We start from the raw sequence: 25,515 nt of genomic DNA, 5'->3' as shown, positions 1-25,515 counted from the left end.
CCATCCACACGAGCTGTGCTCACAACACTCATGGTCCTTTTGTAGGCAAGACTCAAACTGCCCCCACAAACCTTCCAAGAATATGGCACTGGTCTCTCCAAGCAACTTCTCTGTTAGTCCCACTTAAAATGAAGTTGTCTCTCCAAGTGACTTTCATTGTTAATCACAATCAAAATGAAGCACTTTGCTTTCCAAAAAGAACCTCCTGGGACAGGTCAGTCCATCGAAAAGGCCCAGTCATTCACCAAGCATGCTTTGCTCTGAATTCCACTCAATGACTGGCCGCAAGAGCTGCTTCAAACAGCTGCTTTCTCTTCAGCAGACAGAATGGTTCTCCCCTGCAAAATCACAATGTCTTGGAATTCTGGAACGGACTGTGACAAACTTTCCCTCATTTCTTCCAATGTATTGAATTATCACTGGGCTGTGTTGTGCTTGTTGAATGTTAACTGTGACCATTCAATCCTCCTTTCTATACCATCTCTTACTAAAATTGGAGCTTGTAATACTAGTCCATCTGAATTTATAACCATACAGCAGGCCAGTTTGGCCCTACTAGTCCATGCCAAACATCTTCTCCTACCTAATCCCACTGACCCACATTTAGCCCATAACCTTCCCATCTATATACCTATCCAACCTTTCCTTGATTATTCTAACAACACTGGTAGAAGTTTATTCCAAACCCCCATCACCCTCTGCATGAAGAAATTCCCCCTTATGTTTCCCTTAAACTTTTCCCCCTTTTATTAAAGTCAAAATTAATGACATCCACAGCCTTTCCCTCAATCTTTTTAGTAACCTCCTCAAAAAAAACTCAAGACTTGTTAGACATGATCTACCATGTACAACACCATGCTGACTACTCCAAATCAATCCTCGTCTTTCCAAATATTTGTATATACCATCTCTAAGAACACATTCCATTAATTTACCCTTGACTGATGTCAGACTTACAGACCTATAATTACCAGGTTTACTTTTGGATCTCTTTGAACAGCGGAACAACATGAGCCACCCTCCAATCCTTCAGCACTTCCAGTGACATTTTAAATATTTCTGTCAATGCCTCCATTATTTGTTCACCAACCTCCCTCAGGGTCGTCAGGAATATCGTGTCAGGAATATCGTGTCAGGAATATCGTGTCAGGAATATCGTGTCAGGAATATCGTGTCAGGAATATCGTGTCAGGAATATCGTGTCAGGAATATCGTGTCAGGAATATCGTGTCAGGAATATCGTGTCAGGAATATCGTGTCAGGAATATCGTGTCAGGAATATCGTGTCAGGACCTAGAGATTTATCTCTAGAGATTTATCCACCTTGATATTTTTCAATATATCCAACACACCTCCTCATTTATCATATTATCCATGAGCTCCCTACCATATTTCTTCACTTCATCTGTCTCAATATTCTTTTCCTTAGTGAATAATGAAGAAAAAAAATCATTTAAAATTTCACCCATTTCCTCTGGCTTCTCATAGAGCCTACTCCCCTGATCTTCAAGGGACCCAATTTTATCTCTCACTATTCTTTTACTTTTAATGTACCCATAGAAACCCTTTGGATTTATTTTTACTTTGCCTGCCAAAGCAACTTCATATCTCCTTTTCACCTTTCTAATTTCTTTAAGATTTTTTTTTTTTTTTTAAATATATACACTCCTTATATTCTTCAAGCAGTTCATCTATTCCCTGCTGTTTATACCTGTTGTACACATCCCTGTTCCTCTAAACCAAATGTTGGGCACTACCAGTTGCCTCAATAATATAGACAAAGACTGAGGGGAACAATAGGCTTTATTACACTAGAGATTGCTGGCCCAGGTCCAGTTTAGGGAAAATGAGGAGAGGGAGAGGGGACTCAACCTTTATGGCCTGGGTCACATGGGAGGAGTCTAGGAGAGGATGTCATCAGGAGGGCAGGCCAGCCTGAACATAAACTGTATCATTACACCAAGGTCCCAATATCTTTCAAAAACCAAGGCACCCGACAGTTTCTAAGTTTTCCTTTTATCCTCACGGGGACATACCAACTTTGTACTCTCAGAACTTCTCCTTTGAAGTTCCTCCATTTATCTGCTGCATTCTTCCCTGAAAATACCTTATCCCAATCCACACCCTCCAAATCTTTTCTCATCCCCTCGAAATTTACTTTCTTCCAATGAAGAATCTCAACCTTTGGCCCACCTCTATTCTTTTCCATTACTAGGCTAAAACTAATAGTATTGTGATCACTAGACCCAAAGTGTTCCCCAGCCCAAACCTCTGTCACCAGACCAATCTTGTTCCCTCATAGGAGATCCAATATTGCCCCCTCTCAAGTCAGTTCTTGTACATATTGTTTAAGAAAACGTTCCTGGACACATTTAAACTCTATCCCATCCAGCCATCCTACTATACTGGTGTCCCAGTTAATATTCGGAAAATTAATCTTCCACAACTACCACCTTGTATTTATTACACACATACACAATTTCTTTACAAATTTGCTCCTCTAATTCCTTCAGCCTATTTGGTGGTCCATAATGCACTCCCATTAATATATTCATGCCTCTGGCATTCCTCAATTCTACCCAAATAGCCTCGCCGGACGATCCCACCAAACCATCCTGCCACAGCACTGCTGTAATGTTGTAATAAACAATGCAACTTCTCCACCTTTTAACCACACCCCCCCACCCACCCACCCCATCATTTTCTCATGCCTAAAATAACAAAATCCTGGAATATTTAACTGCCAAACATGCCCTTCCTGCAACCAAGTTTCACTGATGACCACAATATATTTCCATGTGACCATCTATGGCCTTAAGCTCATTGTCCTTATTTACAATGCTCCTTGCATTAAAATATATGCACTTGAGAGACTGTCCTCCACATATACTCCTTTTGTTACCAACCACCTTTACCTTTTTCCCTCCATTTATTTTTGCATTCTGTTTCTTCCAATCTAGGTGTTCTTCCTCCCTACTCTCATTCTGATTCCCACACCACCACCACCCCCTACCAAACTAGTTTAAACCCTCCCCAACAGCTCTAGAAAACCTGCCCACCAGGATATTGGTCCCTCTCCAGTTAAAATGCAGCCCATCCCTTTTGTACAGGTCAGACTTGCCCCAGAAGAGATCTCTGCCCCACCTCCACAACTTCCTATTTCTACCCTCACGCATGGCATGGGCAGCAATTCTGAGATTGCCACCCTTGAGGTCCTGCTTTTCAACTTCTTCCCAAACTATGTAATCCCTTCTCAGGACCTCATCCCTAGTTCTAACTATGTTATTGGTTCCCACATGGACCACAACTTCTGGCTGCTCACCCTCCCCCTCCAGAATGCTGTAGACTCAATCAGAGACATCCCTGACCCTGATACCTGGGAGGCAATGTAACAACCAGGATCCCCAATCTCATCCAGCAAACCTCCCATCTGCTCCCCTAACCAGCAAGTCCCCAACTACAAGAGCCCTATTCTTTCCCCCCCTTCCCTTCTGAGCCAAGGGTGCCAGAGACCCAAACTCCATGATGTACCCCATAGATAGTTTCCCCCCAGCTCCCCCAAACAATATCCAAAGCAGTATACTTTGGCTACAAGGGTATTCTGCTCCACCTGTCTCCCTCCTTGCCCTTTCCTCACAGTCACCCATTTCCCTGCCTCCCAACTGTTGGGGGGGGGGGGGGGGTGTCTGCCTCCCCAATAATTCCTATCTTTCACTGCCTCTACCTCCTTTATGATTTGCAGTTCATCCAGCTGCAAATCCAATTCCCTAACCTGGTCTTCTATGAGTTGCAACTGGATACACCTTTGGCAGGTATATTCATCAAGAATATCTGTGCTGTCTCTGACCTCCCACATCCTGCAATGAAAGCACTCAACTACCCTAACTGCCTCCATCACCCATTCTTCAATTTAAATTAGAGTAGTTTAAATAAACTGTAAAAAAAAGACTCGCCTCAGCTCGCTGAAGCCACTCGAGCCAAAGCCTTAAAGTCCCACTCCTTCACTTGGCTGCTCCTTTAACAAGCCCACCTTTTTATTGGTTCCTTCTAATTTTCTTAATTACCCAATGAATCCCTCCAACAATAATCAATTACTATCAGTCACCTCGCTGAAAGCTCCTCACCAAATGAGCAGCAAAGTAAGCTGTCCTTCCCTTTTTAAATTCTACTGCCCGACCAACATCATGTGCCTGCGCTCTAGGCCCCACCTGACTTTCAAAATCAACCTGTAAAATAAAACAAATAAATAGATATCAATAAATTAATCAACACTTAGAGTTAAATAAATATAGCAATACATAAATAAATATCAATAAATACCAATTAACTACTCACAGATAACCAGTGACTCTCTTGGCTGAATAGTCCTCACCAATTTCTGATCAGTGATGACTCATGTCTCATGGGACACTTACCAATTGTAATGCTATTGAGTTCCAAAGTCACATGGTGGGAGGTGGTCATTGCCTGGAACTTATACAAATATTGCCTCTTATTGGCTTATCTTGTCTAGGACTTGCTATGCACAGATGTGAACTGGCTCATAATCTGAGGAATTTTGAATAGAAATGGGCATTAAGCAGTCATCAATGATCGTTTCCACCTGACCTCAGATGAAAGAGAGGTGATTTATGAAGCAACTTAAGGTGGTTCGGTCTAGGACACTCCCCTGAGGAACGCCTGCAGTGAACACCTAATGTTGGGATAATTGAACCTACGGCTCCTAGAACGCTTCCACCAGCGTTGTCTCCGCTCCATCCTCAACATCCATTGGAGCGCTTACATCCCTAACGTCGAAGTACTCGAGATGGCAGAGGTCGACAGCATCGAGTCCACGCTGCTGAAGATCCAGCTGCGCTGGATGGGTCACGTCTCCAGAATGGAGGACCATCGCCTTCCCAAGATCGTGTTATATGGCGAGCTCTCCACTGGCCACCGTGACAGAGGTGCACCAAAGAAAAGGTACAAGGACTGCCTAAAGAAATCTCTTGGTGCCTGCCACATTGACCACCGCCAGTGGGCTGATAACGCCTCAAACCGTGCATCTTGGCGCCTCACAGTTTGGCGGGCAGCAACCTCCTTTGAAGAAGACCGTAGAGCCTACCTCACTGACAAAAGGCAAAGGAGGAAAAACCCAACACCCAACCCCAACCAACCAATTTTCCCCTGCAACCGCTGCAATCGTGTCTGCCTGTCCCGCATCGGACTTGTCAGCCACAAACGAGCCTGCAGCTGACGTGGACTTTTTACCCCCTCCATAAATCTTCGTCTGCGAAGCCAAGCCAAAGAAAAAAGAAAATAAATATCAATAAACACCAATTAACTACTCACAGATAACCAGTGACTCTCTTGGCTGAATAGTTCTCACCAATTTCTGATCAGTGATGTCTCATGGGACACTTACCAATTGTAATGCTATTGAGTTCCAAAGTCACATGGTGGGAGGTGGTCATTGCCTGGAACTTATACAAATATTGCCTCTTATTGGCTTATCTTGTCTAGGACTTGCTATGCACAGATGTGAACTGGCTCATAATCTGAGGAATTTTGAATAGAAATGGGCATTAAGCAGTCATCAATGATCGTTTCCACCTGACCTCAGATGAAAGAGAGGTGATTTATGAAGCAACTTAAGGTGGTTCAGTCTAGGACACTCCCCTGAGGAATGCCTGCAGTGAACACCTAATGTTGGGATAATTGATATTTGACAATCACAACCCTCTTTTCTCTGTATACTATAACTCCAGCCAATGGAGTATTTTTCCTTTCAAGCTCATTGACATAATTTTTAAAAAGTACCTTTCATGCTACACTCAATCAAATATTTCAGTAAAACCTGGATATCCAGCACCTAAGGGATTTGTAGATGCCAGGTAAGTGATTTTTTTCCATTTGCTTGAGACTGTGTGTTGTGTGATTGAAAAACTAGCAGCAAGGTGCACCAATTTTAAATTTCTGTATTTTCCACTTATTTATTTATTTTCTGGTGGTTGCTTGAGCCTGTTGGATGCTTGAATTCTGGATAATAGGTGTTTGACAACAAAATATAGTAGATTTCACCTCATCCTGGACTTCACTTCTTTGGTCCACATTTGGACCAAGGCTGCAACAATATCTGCTGCAGAGTTGCCCTGGTTAAACCCACCTGGTCTGTGATGAGTCAGTTAGTGATGGCTAAATCCTGCTTGATCACACTATTGCTTACACCCTTCATTGATGACCAACAAAAGATTGGGGACTAATTGTCCAGAATACATTTATTCTGTTCTTTGTGGACAATGCAAATTACACTGGACAAAGAAGAGTTTGCTACCTGAATACTTTGGGTATGTTTTATGGATTTCGGGCTGCTGATCATGAAAATCAACTTAAAAAAATTACTATCATGTACTTTTAAAAAAATATATAATCTATTTTTGTGAGTCATCCATCTGATTGACAACATGCTTCAAGCATTCAAAACCATGAAATTCTGCGTCATTGAAAAATAATTTTCTGCATTCGTACTTGAAAAGGTTTAATGGCTGCTTTCAAAGCTGCTTGGATGGAGAAATGTTTATGTCTGGGACTTCAGCAAATGGTACTTACCACTCATTGTCCTTTGTTGCTTTGATCTTACTACATCCAGGTATGAACTTGATTAGTTGTTACATTCATTGAATTGTTTGAGGGAAGATGGCTGAAGGTGTCAGTGGCAGAAGTAACATTTACATGTGAGCACCAGATACATGAACAATGGGAATTAAGGAAACCCTATCATATTGAACAGAGAATGGAGGTCCACACTGTCAGCATCTAGAAATCTTACCTGAAGAGTAATGAAGTGTATCTCCAACCCTTGCCAGTGGCTTGTCCAATGATCACTGTCACTTTTGCTGCATCACTGAGCTTCATCTCAGAAGTCACCAGCCAGAACACAAAGGCTGATCTCCGAGCAATCAGCTGGTAAATCTATTTTGATATATGAAAAGATAAGAGAGGGGCATGTCTGCTGTCAGAAATTCTGCCATTAAGATTTTTTGTGTGGTTATACCCAAGGTATAAATTGGGGGAGTGGAAACTCTTGCAGTTGATGCGTGCATCTGGGTAATTTTTGGGAGGTTTGAATTAGCACTAACCAGCTTTTGATGATGCTATATTCTTTGAAAAGGGCAGCTAGAGCCACGATCCCAAGCAACCACTCATTCCAACTGGAATCATTGCAAAAGTTGTTGACATTATTGCTACAAACAAGATATCAGCCCTTACTTGTGTCTGATGCATTTCTATTATGACAACTACAAAGTGCTAGAAACACTGTTGTCAGAACTCTAGGAGAAGCTGAAGATTAAGAAATTGAATAGAGACTATGACAGCCAGTATTTGTAGATTGTCAACTTGATGGATCAACACATGTCAACTCGATATACTTCATTAAATACAAAGGTTAATGTCCTATCTCATGCCAAGTTTATGCACCACACCCACAACCCAATTTCCAAAATAACACCTGCATATTTAAATTCAACCTACACTCAAGGTTATGATCATGAGGTTTACATTGACCAAAGCACAGGTGATTATAACATGCAAAAGCACAGTTCTGAAAGACATTTATTTATCAGGAGCTTTGAATTGCAGTGCAATAGATCTGCCTGAGACTTCTAGGAGATAAAAACTTGAGACAAAGCTTCATTTCTGATGTTGAGTTTGGGGAATAGAGAACAGCCAGAATTTTGAATAAATTGGGCAGCAAAAAATTGCACATATAGGCAGGAATGAGAGTACTGAAAAATCTGCTGTGCCATGGACCGCAGCTCTTGCATGCAAATGAGCTACATTTGCCATTTCTCCAGTGTCGTCACCCACCTGACGAGCCTTCAACCTGGCTCCTCCCCTTTCCGTGCCTTGCTCAAGTGTTTCCTTCACCTCTATAGATCTTAAACGTGCAATAGCCCACCACATAGAGACTCGGGGTCCTCCAGTTGCAGCTCAGGCTCGTAGATTGCTCTCAGCTTTTCCATTTCTATCAACTCAAAGATTGCGATCTTTAAATCACGAAAGCAGAACTTGACCACTTGCAAGAGCTGGGCATAGTCCGCAGATCTGACAACTGCTGGAGATTGATGGCCTTGTGGTGATTATTGTGACCTGAACAATTCCACTGTGCCTGACCGATACAGCATTCCCAATTTATAAGAATTCTCAAAAAACCTCCACGGCCAACGTGTATTTTAGAAAATGGATCTAGTACGTGCTTACTATCAGATTCCAGTTGAGCCGTCTGATATCTCCAAGACAGCAGTAATTACCCCTTTTGGCACATTTGAGTTTCTGTGAATCACATTCAGTCTGTGGAATGCAGCTCAGACATTCCAGCGGTTTATGGACCATGTACTCACCGGCCTCAATTTATTACTTGTTTACATTGACGATATTCTTGTTGTGAGTGTGGATGAAGAGGAGCACAAGTACCATCTTATCATTGTTTCAGAGGTTTGATGAATTTGACATTGTGATCAATCCCAGTAAATGTGTTTTTGGTGCTGCTGATCAATCAAGTTACACAACGTGGTATTCAGCCTGATGAATCAAAAGCGCAAGAAATTTGAAATTTTCCTGCACCCATTACACTTGGCCAATTGCAACGTTTTTTAGGGATGATGAATTTTTACTGCCATTTCCTGCCAAATGCCGCAGTATCTCTTATTACCCCTTCTTCTTCTTCTTTGGCTTGGCTTCGCGGACGAAGATAAATGATCTGCATTGACATTGGGAGACAATGCCTTTCATGCTTTCAATGATGCGAAGACTGCACATGCGAATGCCACAATGCTTGCACATCGAACGACCAATGCCTTGGTCTCTCTGTCAGTATCTCGGGAGTGGTGTTAGAACAACGAGTCCATGGGCAATTGGAAACATTGGCTTTTTTTTTCAGCCAAGCTGTCACCAGTTCAGGCAAAATATGGTCGAGAACACTTAGCCATCTATCTCACAGTGAAACATTTCCACTTTTTATTGGAAGGTCGACCTTTCACCGTTTAAACAGACCACCAGCCTCTTGTGCATACTACAAGTACAAGCACACATCTAGGGTTGCCCTGCGAAATTCTGCACTTGGACTTCATCTTACAATTTCCATTGGACATATGACACGCCCGAGGGAAAGCGAATGTCATGGCCAACACCCTATCCAGACACAACATTGATACCTTTCATACAGCTACTGCCATTGATTTCACTGCCATGCTCATGCACAGCACATCAATCTTGATCTCATCCGGTATCACTGGATCAACTCTGGTCTCCATCTTCAAGATGTTACCCTGGATGAATTGAGTGAAGCATTCATCTGCAATTTTTCTACAGGAAGATCTAGGCCTTTTGTGGCTTTGGCAATGAGGCAGGAATTTTTTTGAGACTTTCATAATCTATCTCATCCTGGTAGAAGAGCATCAATCAAACTGATTATGGAACATTTTTACCTGGCCTCATGTTAAACGGATTATGGCCAAGGACCTGTTTGCATGTTAACACTCTAAATTTCAAGACACACAAAATCTAAGCTAGGAGATTTTGTTGTTCCAGATTTCAGTTTCCAGCTCATGCATCTAGACTTGGTAGGCTCGCTTCCACCATCCCAGAGGATATACTTGTCTGTTCACGTGTGACAACCAGACTACTAGTTGGCAGGAGGCCATTCCTGTAACTGACATTTCTGCAAAGAGGATCTCACAGGCTTTAATGGATTGTTGGATTCCATCTTTCAGTGTTCCAGGCACTGTGATGGACCACGCATCTCCATTCGAGTTGGCATTATTCTGAGCTCTTGCTGATCTTTTGGGTGTTACCATCCAGAGGCCAATGGCCTCATTGAGTGTTTCCATCACCAATTGAAAACCGCATTGACAGCAGGTGACTTTACATCTAGGTGGAGTGAACTTTTACCCATGGTTCTCCTTGGCATGTGTACTGCTGTAAAGGCAAATCTTGGATGTTCAGTGGCAGAGGTATGGCACCATGCTGACTTTGCCCAGTGAGTTTGTGAATCTGAGTCCAGGGAAAATGCTCTATGATCCGGTGAGTTATGTTGATCGTCTTCTGGAAAACATGAGATTACTCTGACCTACTCCTATATGACATGTGTTACCTGCAGTGCATGTACTGGATGATTTACAATTCTGTACTCGTGTCCCTTCAGTATGATGCTGTTCGCAAACCACTTCAGCTCATTTATGATGGTCCTTTTCAGGTCCTACAATGCCACCCAAACACTTTTGAGTTGATAGAAATGGAAAAGCTGACACCGTCTCCATTGACAGGTTGAAGCCGGGTATATCAACAGTCCATGTTCTGTGTTAGGGTCAGAGTCAGAGGGGCAGTCACACCCCTGCCAGTCAAATTGTACATCGCCTGCCTTGCACTATTGTACGAGGTCGGGCTCGACTGTCAGCCCTCCAGACTGTTATGTAATGGGACAGATCCATTCAATCGCCTCCTTACATGGCTCGGAGGCTGAGGTGGGGGGAGGAGGGGGTTGCTGTCTTGGTCACGTGTTGGGAGCAGTGCCAGTCGCTCCTGATGACTTATCCAAAATGATGCACATGGGTAATAGCGCGCATGCGCAGGTTAGTTAAGCAATCTGCATATGTGGGAGGACAAGAGTGAGAGCATCAGGATCAGGCCTGTTGTGTGTGAGCCAATGAAAAGGTTAAAGGGGTTAGACTGGGTAGTGTTTGGGGAGTTGAAGTGTTGTGTCCAAAGAGAATAAAGAAAGTCAACTTGCTTTTGTGCTGAAAGAAATGAGTGAGTATATTTAATTGTGTGAAAACTGAGTAAATTATTGCTGCTACAGTATACAACAATATGAAAGGAACACAAAAATGTTGAAAATTATCCATCGGTACTCTTGGAATTTAGAAAATAAGGATGGTCCACAGTGGACAGAAGCAACAGATCTATATCAGCTCAATTTATAAGTGGAAGCAAAAAAGGACTGCTTTGAGAGTTCTTGTAAACTAATCTTTGAAATGCTGAAGGCATCAGTACTGGGTAATGTGAGTTTGTTATCATTCAGCGTTGAAGATGTCAGACCATGGTCCCAAAACTATACAAACATGAGACAATAATATCATAGTTGAACGTAAATCCAGTATGTACACATTGAGCCTCAATGGGTAACAAAGGATATCCGTCCATTGGTGTCAGATGCATGTCAGTGCACACATAGGGATTACTCCTGAGTATATGTGCACATATATGGAACAGTTGTGCTGGATCCTATCCATCGTTCAGTCTTCACGTGCAGATATCTTGACATTGTACACTGCAGCACACAAGTCCAAAATGTGCTAGATATTACATCCCAGTGAATCTGAGTTGCTGTTCAATCACTAGGCTCACCACCAAGTCCAAGAGCAGTTCCAATTTATACTGAGCTGAGAGAATTGTACATCTGCCTTCAAACCAGGCAAGGTAAATTCAGGTTCAGTTCTTTTTTGTCCTTCTTCTCATTTTATATGTTTGCATTAATTTAACTTAAGGTATTTTAACTGAATTGATTACTTTCTACCTTTAATTATTTCCCAAATGTTTTGAATTATTTAAATCAATTTAAGCTGACTAAATTCACTCTGAATATCAGAGATTAAATATCAAGAAAATAACTGTCAAAGTTGTGCTGAGGTGGGACATGTTCACCACTCTCCCATGCTCCACCTTATGTAAAATGGTCCTCTCCTTACCATAAGAGGACATATGTTAAGTGAAATTGTAGCCCAACTGGTTCCTCTCATGACAGACTCATCAGATTACCAGAGGTTGGAGGCTACACTTCCAAGTTCAAAGGTGATCTTATTGAAACACATATTTCCATGATAGCTCTATAGAGTGGAAAGGGGGATTCACCAAAGGCCGTCAGCACACTAGATCCCACGGGTAACTAGTGCACTCTTACAAGACTTGGACTTCAACACACACTCTCGATTCTCTGTACCATCAGGACGTGGATTAATGATAACTATTTCCATGCAATACTACAGTCTTGCTATTAGTGTAGCACATACCTTACCAACAACTCCTCCAGCAATGCCCACAGTTTGCGACCTCCCAGAGAACAGCATTCATAGTCAAGATCAAGGAGTAAAGAGACTGGATAGTGGAATGTGGTGGACTTTTAAAGTGCAGTCAGCCAGTCCAGCCATGTAATCAGTAAGTGATTTAAAGGGACCAATGATCATGTCTGCACTGATAGGTGGGCAGACTCCAACCTTGATTGCAGGTGATGCAACTTTCAACTAAATTCTAGATGGATAGGTCACATGACCTTCCACAATCCACATTCCCACCAGGTTACAGACAGAGAGGCTACGTGACCCTCCACAATCCACACTACACTGAGCTAACTTGAAGAATTATTCCACAACATATCTAGAGTGTTATTTTATTAGCCTATTATAATTTAATGAGCAAGTGGAGAAACAACCCCCCAAAAAAAGGAGTAAATCTCATTCATCTCATTTCACTGAGGCTTCTGTATATACTTCAGTATATATAATGGCATGCATGCAAGAGGATCAGCACAGAATTTCACTACCTGTATCAGTGTCAAGAGCACATGTTATTGCGAACATCAAGACTATTGGTCATATTTCTAAAACATGTAAAGACGCTGGTGGAAAGCAATACCTGTTAATTTAACAGGTTTGAACATTATCATCTTCAACACTGCACAGCTCTCTTCTACCTTCAGTCCAAATAGGCCCATTACTTCAGTCTGCTTTTTCCTCACATATCTCTCCCTACTTCAACTCCATCATTCCTTCCCTGTTCCATCCATTTACATTACATCTTTGATGTTCTCCAACACCAAAACTACTTTTAATTTTAAGGACTCAACCAGATCATCCTTACCTTGGACCCAAAATCTCCTTTTAGCCCTCTATATAATATACACAAGGAGGTTTTGAGGATCTTCTGCTGCTTCCTTGAACAGGGGTCTAACCAGCTCATCTCCAGCAACACCTTCTTTGGCCTGGCTGAACTGGTTCTAACATTAAACAGCAATTCACTTGCATGGAGACTGTCTTGTGGAACATCTGGATTAAATCTCCAGGGTCAACTCATAACTCCAGTTTGCTTGCAACTTTACTCCCTATCCAATCTTGATCTGACCTATCTCACTGTATATCCTGCATTGTATGAAAATGCATAATGTGAGCTTATGAAACAACTTCTTATCTTGTGACTGCATATTTCACCCTTCCAGGCTCAAAATTGAATTCTACTACTTCAAGTAATTTTCTTTCTCTCTCAACATGAGAACTGGTTAGTTTTGCTGTTTTTCATCCACCATAATAGCACCCCTCTTTTTACCTCCCGTAACTAGCACAAGACATTTCCAGCATTTTGCAGTATTTATTTTCCTTTTTTATACTCTTTCTAATTTCCTTCATTCACCTCTCTAATGGATGATGCCATCTAAGCCTATCTCCATGGAAATCCTGATGTTACTATTTCAAAGATATTCCCTTTGCTTTATCCATCTTTTTCAACCTCACTGCAACTTATTTTCTTTTTCCACCTTCTGAAGATGGATCTGTGACCAGAAACATTAACATTACTTCTCTTGCCAAAGCCCACAGGTATTTCTGTCATCCTCTTCTTTTATTTTTAATTTTCAGTGTTTACATTTATTTGATTTTCATTATTACATTGAAAATAATTCAATTCACATGATCCATCATCCCGAATCCTAAGATTCACCAACTCCTGCTAATGACTGACTGACTGACAATTAAGAAGGCAATATTTAATTTTACTTTCTCACTCTGCCCTCTAAGATGGATTTACAAACAATGTTTCAACCTTAGAAGGAACATCTTGCTTAGTGTTTGTTAATGTAATAATTACCGATCCAAGTAGCATTAATATAATAATCACTGATCCAAGTAGTAAGTATTAATTAATTTTATCTCCTGTGGTTGCATTATTTTTAAATACTGTCATTATCATCCCTTGAAGCAAATTACAGTGAAATCTGGCCTGCGCTTCTTGCCAGCAATAATTAAGCAAGCAATTGTCCAATAAATTACCCTAGACTATTCAGGTTGGCAGAGGAACCTGTCACCAGGACAGATATGTGCTGCCCTTCAAAAGTACACAAAGATTTACTTTGCTCTCAAACCTGAATTTGTGAGAAGAGCACAATTGAACTTTTAAACATGAATTTTGGGATCAGCCTTTCAAACATTTCCGCTAACTTATTGGAAATGAGTTCAGCAACAGTTATTCATGTTCACTTTCAATTGAAGTTGGTCAAAGGTCACTCATTTGACTGTTTTTACGTGAAGATCCTTATAACCATTCTGGACAATTATAAAAGATTGCAATCCACAGAACTCTGTGCCAATCTAACTTTTGTTTGCCTCATATTTTCATTGCATTTATTGACTTCAGTCATGGCCAAACATTTGAAATTTTAGTAGATCTCTACTTATGACTGTATTTGACTCATCGGCAGTACTGGCACCTGTTGGCACCTATTATCAACTGCAATTTATGTTGTCCATTCAAAGTGTTCCTCTGCTCATTGAGATAGGAAGAGAAAACTCTGAGGAAAGGACAATGGGTGAATACTTAAAGCTGCCTCAAAATGATGGAACCATACAGCATTGAACGCTGTGCAAGATCCCTCTCCAACTGTAATGTGGCAGTATAAGATACCCAGAGTATCTGGAGACTTATTCCATTGTTTTAGAAACATGAATTTTATTCTTGCAATATAATTGGAGAACTTAAGTACCACTATCTAAGTCAGTGATTCTCAAAATATTTCTTTGCTCTCACATACCACTTTAAGTATTCCCTATGCCATAAGTGCTCTGTGATTAGTAAGGGATTACTTAAGGTTGTATGTGGGTGAAAAGAAAAAGTTTGAAAACCACTGTTTTAATTGTACCTCATTGACTTGTTATGTGCATGGTTTCATAACTCCAAAGGAAATGGACCAATGATAATTTTTCTCAAGCAAAATATTTCAGTAACAATTGGGTCTAGAGCAGTGGTTCCCAACCTTCCCTTCCCACTCACATCCCATCTTAAGCAATTCCTTACTAATCACAGAGCACCAATGGCATAGGGATTACTTAAAGTGGTATGTGAGTGGAAGGAAAAAGGTTGAGAACCAATAAATCTAAGTGAATATAGAATAAAAAGCATATACTTGTGGCAATGAACAAAAAGGAAATTGTTATAAAAATCAATCCCATTCATGTCATTTCAAGAAAATCAACATTTCTTGTATGATATGATCCATTTTTTAATCTCCTGGACCACTGGTGTTGACTTTTTCTCATAGGCAGTGCCTTGGGAGTTGAGGATGATTTATTTCCACTCCAGTTCTTTGAGATCCAAGGTGGCTAGTGAGATCTGCAGACTCTGCCACAGGTGGGGCTGGAGGTATCTGCCAGGGCACATGGGTTATTGGAAAGTTGGTGTGTTACTTCCACAGTTTATGCAGGGATTCTGTGTGCCTGGGTAAATTATAGATTCTTAATTGACTCCTGCATCCAGAAACAATTGAGCCTGTGGACTAATAAGGAAGAAGATCCTGTGAAAGTTTATTTCTTTGGCTTTCCTCTAATTTTTTTTGCCAGTGAAACCAATTCTTACTCACTTGCCATAAGGAATAGTTTTTTTTATTCTTTCTCCGCTCTCTCATCTGCGTGAAAATTATTAAGTCATAACTTAACCTTCCCTTTTCCAAAGGGAACATTTCTAATCTTTCTCTCACATTCCGAATAAATCCCTCTGCTCCATTTCTGAAGCTTGCAATGTTTTCCTGGTTTGGTGTCTAATGTACTCCATAGTGGTTCAGCAGAAACCTGATCAATGACTTAAAAGTTATTGCTTGATTTATTTAATTTTATATCCATTTCCCCTACACTCCTTTAATCCAATTCACTTTTAATCCCTTATTAACACACTGCCACATTTAATGATTTCTGTATAGCAACTAGCAGACCCAAGCAACTAACAAAAAAAAATTGCAGAAAATATATTGGTTAAAAAATACAAAAGCTTAAAATTGACAGTTTGCCAATCCATGCAATCTCAAGCAACTGGCAAATTCACTTACTTGGGTGGTGGCACAGTTAGCTTGGTGGTTAGCGCGACGCTGTAAAAGTGCCAGCGACTGGGAGCGGGAATCAAATCTGACGCTGTCTGTAAGGAGTTTGTACGTTCTCCCTGTGTCTGCGTGGGTTTCCTCCAGGTGCTCAGGTTTCCTCCCAGCCTTCAAAATATACCGGTGTAATTGGGTGGCACAGGCTCTTGGGCTGAAAGGACCTGATACCATTCTGTATGTCTAAAATTTAAATTTACCTGGCATTTACCAATCCCTATAAGTGCTGGATACCATGGGTTTTCTGTACTGTATTTGGACACCAAGGCTCATTTTTAAGGTTTCCGTTTATTAACAATTTCAACAATTAAAGATGGATTATGGGTGGATACTGTTACGTCTGTCTCACGCCAAAGGAAAATCCAGGAGGGAGGCTAAAACAGACTAAGGACAGTCATTCAAACAATCTCCCAGCCTATCTTTACATGCAACAGCTCTATGTTGTCCAGAGATTGCTGAATGATGGGCCCTGCCAGGACGACCTAGTCCACTCTCTTGCTGTGCTCCAAAGGGAATTAATCATCCTTTACACTCCTGATGTGGAAATCAAATCACAAGGATGACACAGGCAAGAAAGTAAAAGAACCCAGAAACAAGCAAAATTTAGATAATAAAATCAGAAAGATGTCAACAGTAGTAAAATAAGTAATGGATGAGGTCTACATGCACATCAGTGCTTGGACACTTAATATTGTAGCTGCAGGGACAAATTGGCATTTGAAATGGTTCCATTGAGAAAGATAGTTCAAACAAGGACAGGTATTGGCTCTTAGTATTCATGGTATCAAGTATGCACAAATAAAAATCAGAAAGGGTCACAGTGACTGTTGTTGTTTGTCATCTATATCAATGACCTGGATGACAATGTGGTAAATTGAATCGGTAAGTTTGCAGATTGGAGGTGTGTGGACAGCGAAGAAGGTTTTCAAAGCTTGCAGAGGTATCTGGACCAGCTAGAAAAATGGGATGAAAAATGCCAGATGGAATTTAATGCAGACAAGTATGAGGTTTTGCATTTTGAAAGGACAAACCAAGAAAGGACATACACGGTAAATGGTAGGGCATTGAGGGGTGCAGCAGAACAGAGGGATCACAGATGCATAATTCCCTGAAAGAGGTGTCACGTCTGGATAGGGTTGTAAAGAGAGTCTTTGGCATATCAGCTTTCATAAATCAAAGTACTGAGTATAGGAGTTGGGAGGTTGTAGTAAACGTTATGGTAAATAAGATAATTGGTGAGGCCAAATATGAACTATTGTGTGCAGTTTTGGTCACCTAACTACAGGAAAGATAGCAATAAGATAGAAAGAGTGCAGAGAGATTTACTAGGATGTTACCCAAACTTCAGGAACTGAGTTACAGGGAAAGGTGAAACAAGTTAGGACTTTATTCCCTAGAATGTAGAAGAATGAGTGGAGATTTAATGGAGGTATACATGATTATGAGGGGTATAGATAGAGTATATGTAAGTAGGCTTTTTCTACTGAGGTTAGTGAGATACAAGCCAGAGGACAGGGCTCAGGGTGAAAGTGGAAAAGTTCAGGAGGAACATGAGAGGGAACTTCTTCACACAGAGAGGGTTGCGAGTATGGAATGAACTGCCAGCTGAAGTGATAAATGCAGGCTCAATTTTAACATTTAAGAAGAATGGGAGAGGTATAGAGGTCTATGGACTGGGTGCAGGCCAATGGAACTAGGCAGAAATGTGTAGTTGCTGGAAATCGAGAATGAAAACTGAAAATGCTAAATACTCAGCAAGTTGGCCCATCATCTCTCCAGAGATGCTGCCTGACTCACTGGATACCCAGCATTTTCTGTTTTCATACCAACCAGCTTTCTCTTGGCTACATAAATTCCTGGCTGTTAATGGCTTATTTACCTGTAAGTAAAAGATAGTTGTCTGAATTTAGAATATTAGGGACAGAGCCCAGGGTCAACTTTCTTGTGATTGTAGCATGCCCAGGAGTTCGAATCATAAAAATCTGCATCTTCACCAATGCCCTGGGATTTCTAGGACCACAGGTCACTGTGTATCTGAGGAAGTCAGCCCGTGCCTCTAAAATGAAATCAGACTGCAAAAGAACGCACAGCAAAAATACCTCTTCAAACTATGCAGGTTTTATTTTAAATGTTCAATTCTTATATGGAAAGTGAGGATGACTAGTCAGGAGATGTCTCGAGCAGACATCTTCTTGAAGTCCCAGGCCTCACTTCAAAGATACAGATGGTTGCTTCTATATTTGTGCAATTTCAAATGAGTAAGGGCGGAATGACCCTCAGTGCTTGCAAACCCTCATGAAAAAATGGTTTCCCAGCCCCGGCACCGGGCTTTTTGGTGTTTATGTATCATAAGACAGAATATGTTCTGGTCTGAAATCGCCCTGAAAAATGCAAAGTTAACGATGTTATGCTAACTTGTTTTTCATTGTATCTGTCCTTGCAGAGTCTGTACAATCGGTGCCTATTCTCAAGGCATGCTTGCAAAGTCATATTTGCAGCTGTCTAACTGTTTTCAGCCATCTTATGTCACAGTAAAGATTTGTCAGCATCTTGTGTTAAAAGCAAAAGCTTTACCATTGAGATACAAGTGAAAAGCATTAAAATATGTGAGATATAAATCATTCTTCTACGTATCATTGGATGCAATTTTCTTGAAGATGCTGGGCATTGTCCCTAATATTCCAAATTCAGACTTGCCTGTCAGGATTTACGTGTGACATTCCGAATATTTTCCTGTGCCAGCTACAATAAGTGCCCCACACCAATATGTGTTATTGAGCTGAGCACTGGTCCAAATACTCTTTATCCTACATTACTTAAGTGACACCAGGAATGAACTTTTACTGCCATTAATCATAATGCCTTGAACTGAAAGTTATCAGGAAAACTTCTTGTGCATTTACTCTGTGTGCTTTCCTTTCCTAAGCACCTTGATCAGCCTGCGATCTAGGCGAGACTGCTTTGAGTCATCTCCTCGAATCCACACCTCCAAGGTTGAATAATAAAAGTCATACTTTGCCCTTCTGTTCCTCAATCTAAGTGGCTGAGACTGATGTTTAATTTTCACATCAGGAGAGAGGGGATCCAACCACCTTTGATTTCAGGAAGATTAATTTGGTCTGTAGTAACATCTAGCCTGACTGAAAGCATCGTCCTGCAACTGCTTGTTTTGTCAATTTCGTACTAGCTTCTAAATTTTTGGGTTGCTATCTCAGCTGGAGTGGGTAATGGTGGTTTCTCAAAGTCAAATTACCAAATAGCATCTTACTGGGACAATTTTACTTAATTAATTCCAATATTATCTGCTGATTTCCAATCACAGACCTATAAACACTAAGTGCTTACCAGTGTACTGAACCTTCAGGCTGCTAGCTTCAAGTCAACAGCAATGTGGCAGAGGTGAATGTCAAGGCACACCATCAGTACAAATGGTTTTGCAAAAGGTTAGAGCTCTAAAACTTTTATGCAAGACAATTGGGTTATTATCATAAACCGATTCAAGTTTGGTCAGAATTAAGATATGCCAGATCATGGCATCAAAGTAGAGTCGTGCCCAGACATATGCTAAGGACTAAGTAAGCAATTAGCTCCATTCCAATAGGATGAGCATAGCAATTACATAGCAACCTTCTTCAGTTGCAGATTCTCTTCCAAGTAAGATGCTAGCCTGATTAGGAAACCAAAACTATCTGGTTGATAGAAATTAAGAGAGAATGAATATCCAGGAGGAAGAACATAATTTAATTAGTACTGGGATGAAATGGAAAATAAAAGTGTTAAGGAGCAATGACAGAGCTTCAGTCATTATAAGAGAATGGAATGAAGTTAAAAGGACAGTAATGACATCACATCAATCAAAACGTGTGTTCTTTGAGGATGACATGAAAAATCACAAAGGCAGATTTCTGACATTTAAGTCAGAAACTGCTGGAAATAGTCAGCAAGTTAGGCATCATCTGAGGAGGGGGGAAACAAAGTGACCATTTCAGGTTGTCGACCTTTCACAGAATTAGTAGATGTTAAAGGTGTTTTATCGATTAATTGCTGCTTCAACTGCTTTAGTTTCCCAGCATTTTTATTTCGGATTTTCAATATTGTATTTTATTTTACTGTTTCATTTATTATTTAATTCTTGACATATTTTCATTATTTCTTCAAATCATTATATTTTAAATAAACAAAAACAGTGAAGTCCTTTTGAATAAACAAGCTCCCAAATTCTCAAATTGTAAATAGAATGTCAGATACCCAACACAAAAATCAGGAATAGGGATGAATCAGTTCTTGCACTGGACCAACATTTTGTAGCTGTGTGGCTCTCTGCAGCCTTAAAGCTTTCTTCTGCGAAATGGAACATGCCATATCAAGATGTAGGCATCAGGTGGTACAACCTGAGGCCCTACCAGGATCTGCCTTACTGATCAACTGACAAATGGGGCCACACTGGGTCAGCCAACTCTGGCTTTAAATAGAGGGTCTTAATGTGTGTTTAGGCTGTTAACTCTGCAGGGTCCAGAGAGTCTCTGGATTTCAGGGTGTGCATCACAGCTGGTTAACGTCTCTCTATGAATCCCACCTGAGAAAACAAAAGTTGTTAACTACTTGCCTGGAAAAGAACTAAAAAGAAATGATGACTGAAGAGTTCCAATTAAATTATAAAAGCCTTGATCATTGAAACACTGGTTATCCTACTTGGGAACCACAAAACTGTTCAATACCCAAAAAGTCCATTAATTCAGGTCAAATTATTCAGATCAATTTTGAAATTATTTTAGATGAATGACTCCAGTTACACCGCACTTCACAGAGGCAACTCTTCTCCCTGGTTTACAGCAAAATGACTATTTATCTTGAATTCCTTGAATGGACTTCCCTTTAATTTGTAAGGAAAACAACACCACGTTCTCTAACCTATAGAATAATACAATATTCCATCTCTGGTTTAATCCTGGTAAACATCCTTTGTAAGTTCTTTCAGACTTGGCATCCTTTTAACAAAAAAAGGATTGTTCTGAACCATGCTATCAACTTGCCTTCCTCATTCAAAGAGTGTGAATCAGTTAACCTGGAAATTCTCCTGGCCCCAAATTGCTTTCTCGCTGAGCATTGCAGCTGGATGTCAATGTCTGCTTTGGGCATCGGTTCTCTGTTATACTCAATTTGTATCTGTGTATGAAGGGTTGTGATATTCAACAGCCATCAGACAATTAATGGCAGGGCATAGGCATGAATGGTGGGAGAGGTATTTGTTGAGTCAATTTAAGATTTCTCACAAAACTTTTTTTTTAAATGTTGTGTCAGGAATTACACTAATCACACCAAGACATTAAGGAACCCCCTACTACCCCACTCAATACTGTATCCAAATCTTGGTTCTTTCTACAGAATAGAGAAAGAAGAGATTAAACACCAAGTGTCCATCACCACCACTGCACAATACTCTCCCGTTGTAACATTTCTATCCCTTTCACCAGTTTTGTTCCCATGATTTCATAAGGTAGCTATGACCTTTTTCACTCAGCAATGATGCAGTCATACTTTTAAGACTTTTTGTTTGTAACATTTTTTTTGTACTGACCTTAGTGCCTGGAGTTAACTTATTCTGATAGGCTTTGTAGTTCAATGTAATCTTTCATTTTTGGAAAGTGCTGATGTGTCATATTATTGCCATTGATCTCATGTCATGTTGAATGGATAGGTCAATATTTTAAAGTACAAGTTACAGTAGGTGAAACTATTTCCTCCAATTGTTTGCAAGTTTACAAAGCACAAGTTGGGAGATATCCAACAGGTCATCAAAAACAAAGGCACATTGGAATTCTTTTATTAGTGATTAGTGCAGCCACCTCTATCCTCTAAACAGGATCTGAAGAGTAAAATTCAGGTTCGATATTAGTTTGGCAAGAAGGACAATTTGATCCCCTACCAGAGGTGTAAAGTTAAAATCAGTGTATAATTAGCAAATAAAAATTAAAATTAAGGCCTCAACCAATCTATTTTGTTAATTATTTGCTTGACATGGACAGAAATCTGTCACCATGATTCAGTTTCAAGCCAAGCAACTGAAGAGTCTAAATATGCATGTCATCTCATCTGTTTGCCTGAGTACATTTTCTCCTAACTGCAACAAAACCTCATTTAAGGGCAGAGATTTATAGGTGAAAGTTAATCGATCCAAATTTTACGGGTTTCTTGGATGGGTTGTTGGTAGAGTTTAATTGCAAAACTCTGAAAACATTCACACAGATCAGATACACACTCCAACAAAAGATTTCAGCAATACCAAAACAAATTTCTCCAATCCAATTATGATGATTGCTGTGCGGGGCCGGGTGAGGCGGCCGAGGCGGGTGGGGCGGCGGGTGGGGCGGCGGGTGAGGCGGCGGGTGAGGCGGCGGGTGAGGCGGCGGGTGAGGCGGCGGGTGAGGCGGCGGGTGAGGCGGCGGGTGAGGCGGCGGGTGAGGCGGCGGGTGAGGCGGCGGGTGAGGCGGCGGGTGAGGCGGCGGGTGAGGCGGCGGGTGAGGCGGCGGGTGAGGCGGCGGGTGAGGCGGCGGGTGAGGCGGCGGGTGAGGCGGCGGGTGAGGCGGCGGGTGAGGCGGCGGGTGAGGCGGCGGGTGAGGCGGCGGGTGAGGCGGCGGGTGAGGCGGCGGGTGAGGCGGCGGGTGAGGCGGCGGGTGAGGCGGCGGCCGAGGCGGCGGCCGAGGCGGCGGCCGAGGCGGCGGCCGAGGCGGCGGCCGAGGCGGCGGCCGAGGCGGCGGCCGAGGCGGCGGCCGAGGCGGCGGCCGAGGCGGCGGGCGAGGCGGGTGAGGCGCCGGCCGAGGCGGCGGGTGAGGCGCCGGCCGAGGCGGCGGCCGAGGCGCCGGCCGAGGCGGCGGGTGAGGCGCCGGCCGAGGCGGCGGCCGAGGCGCCGGCCGAGGCGGCGGGTGAGGCGGCGGCCGGGGCGCCGGCCGGGGGGGCGGCCGGGGGGGGGGGCCGGCCGGCCAGCCGGCTGAGGCATTCTGGTTACAACTTGAAGAGCCATTTGTCAAGTAGGTCCACAAATGGACATTGTTACATATGGTCTGTCATATCTTTAGGCTCAAAAGATCCCAAAACTCTGAATAGGATTAATTGTGAACAAATATTTTAGAACTTTTAAACAGTCAGAAACATCGAAAAAATGATTAAATACATCCAAATAATAACATTAAAAGCAATAGCTTGCATTATCCAATTTCATCTAGCCAATTTTCTCTCTTAAAATCAATGACCTTGCTGGATACACCAGGTACTGATTTAAAAGGCAGAATTCCTAACCTAGGTTCTGTGGAAATCTATCTTCATTGGACTCCACAAAGAGTCTAGTAATAGACAGCATTGAACTCCTCAGTTGTTATCCACTGAATAGAAATTCATGAGTTTCATCTTTTCTAAGGAGTCCTGAATCTCAATACGAGGACCTGAGTTATTAACATCCAGGATAAACATACCAGTGTTTGCATAACGATATTTATTTTCTGAACTAACTTTCAATAGACAATTATTTTGTAGCTGCAATGACCATCTGTAAGCATTCTCTCTGGTTAGATTACTTATTCCTAGGCCTAATAGTAATTTTTTAAAAATCTTAAATTGAAATACTCTGGCTGATGTGAAGCAAAATGTGGTGGTGTTTCTTATTTGTCGAAAGAAACACAATTAGCAACACTCTTCCTTTTCAAATTTAGTAGGAATTTTATTGATTCCTCTTTCAGCGTGAACTGATGAGATAACAGCAGATCTTGGGCAGGTATCAATTTTTCAGGAAGTGTCTATGAAGTATTTGGCATTAGGCCCTCCTTTACCTCATTAATACTATCAGTCCATTCACACATTCTTTGAAATCAAGCCTATTGATTAAATGATGAACTTTTCATCAATGTTTCATTGGTGGATAACAAAAGAAGCTAGACCTCACAGAAATCGGGCCCAAAAAAGTAACTTTTTCTTTACAAAGCAAATAATTGTACCCTTAAATGATTTAATTTGTTTATGTGATATAAAATCTGAGATCCAGATGTCTGCAATGCTTTTTGAACCTGATATTCTTGGAAGCCCTCCATACGTAATCTTCGAGGCCAGTTGTTGGTGCTTTTTCTTATTTAGTTAATTTTTTCTGTATATGAAACAGGAATACTTCTAATTCTAGTATGTAAGGTGTCACTCTACATATTCATTTCTTTACTTAATCAGTCTAATTGTTTATTGTGTTCCACTTGCTGGTCTGTGAGCTCCAGATGTACCATGAGAGTGCGTGTTATCTAAATATTCTAAAAGAAGTCCTGCAGACTTTCAATCACAGAATTCAATTGCTCTGTGGATAGAGATGCACATATATAAATTTTTGATTGAGTCAGGACACATTGACAAGATTGGTAATAATATATAACTGATAAATGCATAGAAGATAAAAGCAAAGTGATCGTGTTGATTTGGTAGCAGGGAGCCTACCATAGCCCATTTAGTGGACCATGATAATGGTCTCGGACACAGTGCAGAAGACGCTAGCCATAATGTTACCAGATCACTGGAAATCCAGTAAAGAGGAAAGAATAGAACAAATGGGAACAGAGAAGGATAAGAGATGACCCAGGGGAAATTTTCAAGAGAGGTTTTGGTCAAGTAAATGGGGATCAATATTGTATACTCTAAGTTTTGGTCAATTATTAGAGGTCATTTATTATTATGTAACTTTTAAGTTGTGAGATAGCATTGATGTAAAAAAAAAATTGAAATGTATCATTCTATATCTTGAATTAATAAGAGCTGTCAAACTATCTCAGCATAAATTTGACCAGCATCGTTGATCAATTACAATGCCCAATTTTGATTCCCAATTTTGATTCCCATTGCTCCCGAGATCTATGCAACCCAATTTTTGGGCTTTGGTCTTGGACTAGGAAATACATAGTATACATAAATGCAAAGTGCATTCTACATACACACACATACAAAATATAATTATATATAGACAATATATAATTTTCTTAAATTAAATAAAATATAATAAAAATGACAGAGGCCATAGATTCAAAATCATTGACAAAAGATCTAAGGGGCAAAGATGATAAATCTTTTCAAATGGAGAGTTGTCAGCATCTGGAATGGACCATTTGAAAAGGTGGCAAAACACACAAAATCAGAATGGCTCTGGGACAGGACAAAAAGTGAAGCAGTGGAACTAAAAACTGCATCAATGCACAACATGCCATTTGGTCTCTTGTGAAGTCATTTCCCATGATTCTTTGACATAGAATCTTTTTATATTATGACAGAGATTTTCAGTTCAAGGCAAACCCATTTGCTGGAAGCATAAAATGAAGGAGATCAAT

Source organism: Narcine bancroftii, chromosome 5 (assembly GCF_036971445.1).
Source record: "Narcine bancroftii isolate sNarBan1 chromosome 5, sNarBan1.hap1, whole genome shotgun sequence".
Classification (NCBI taxonomy): Eukaryota; Metazoa; Chordata; class Chondrichthyes; order Torpediniformes; family Narcinidae; genus Narcine; species Narcine bancroftii.
The sequence above is the reverse complement of the archived record's forward strand: the minus strand, read 5'-3'. Positions refer to the sequence as shown.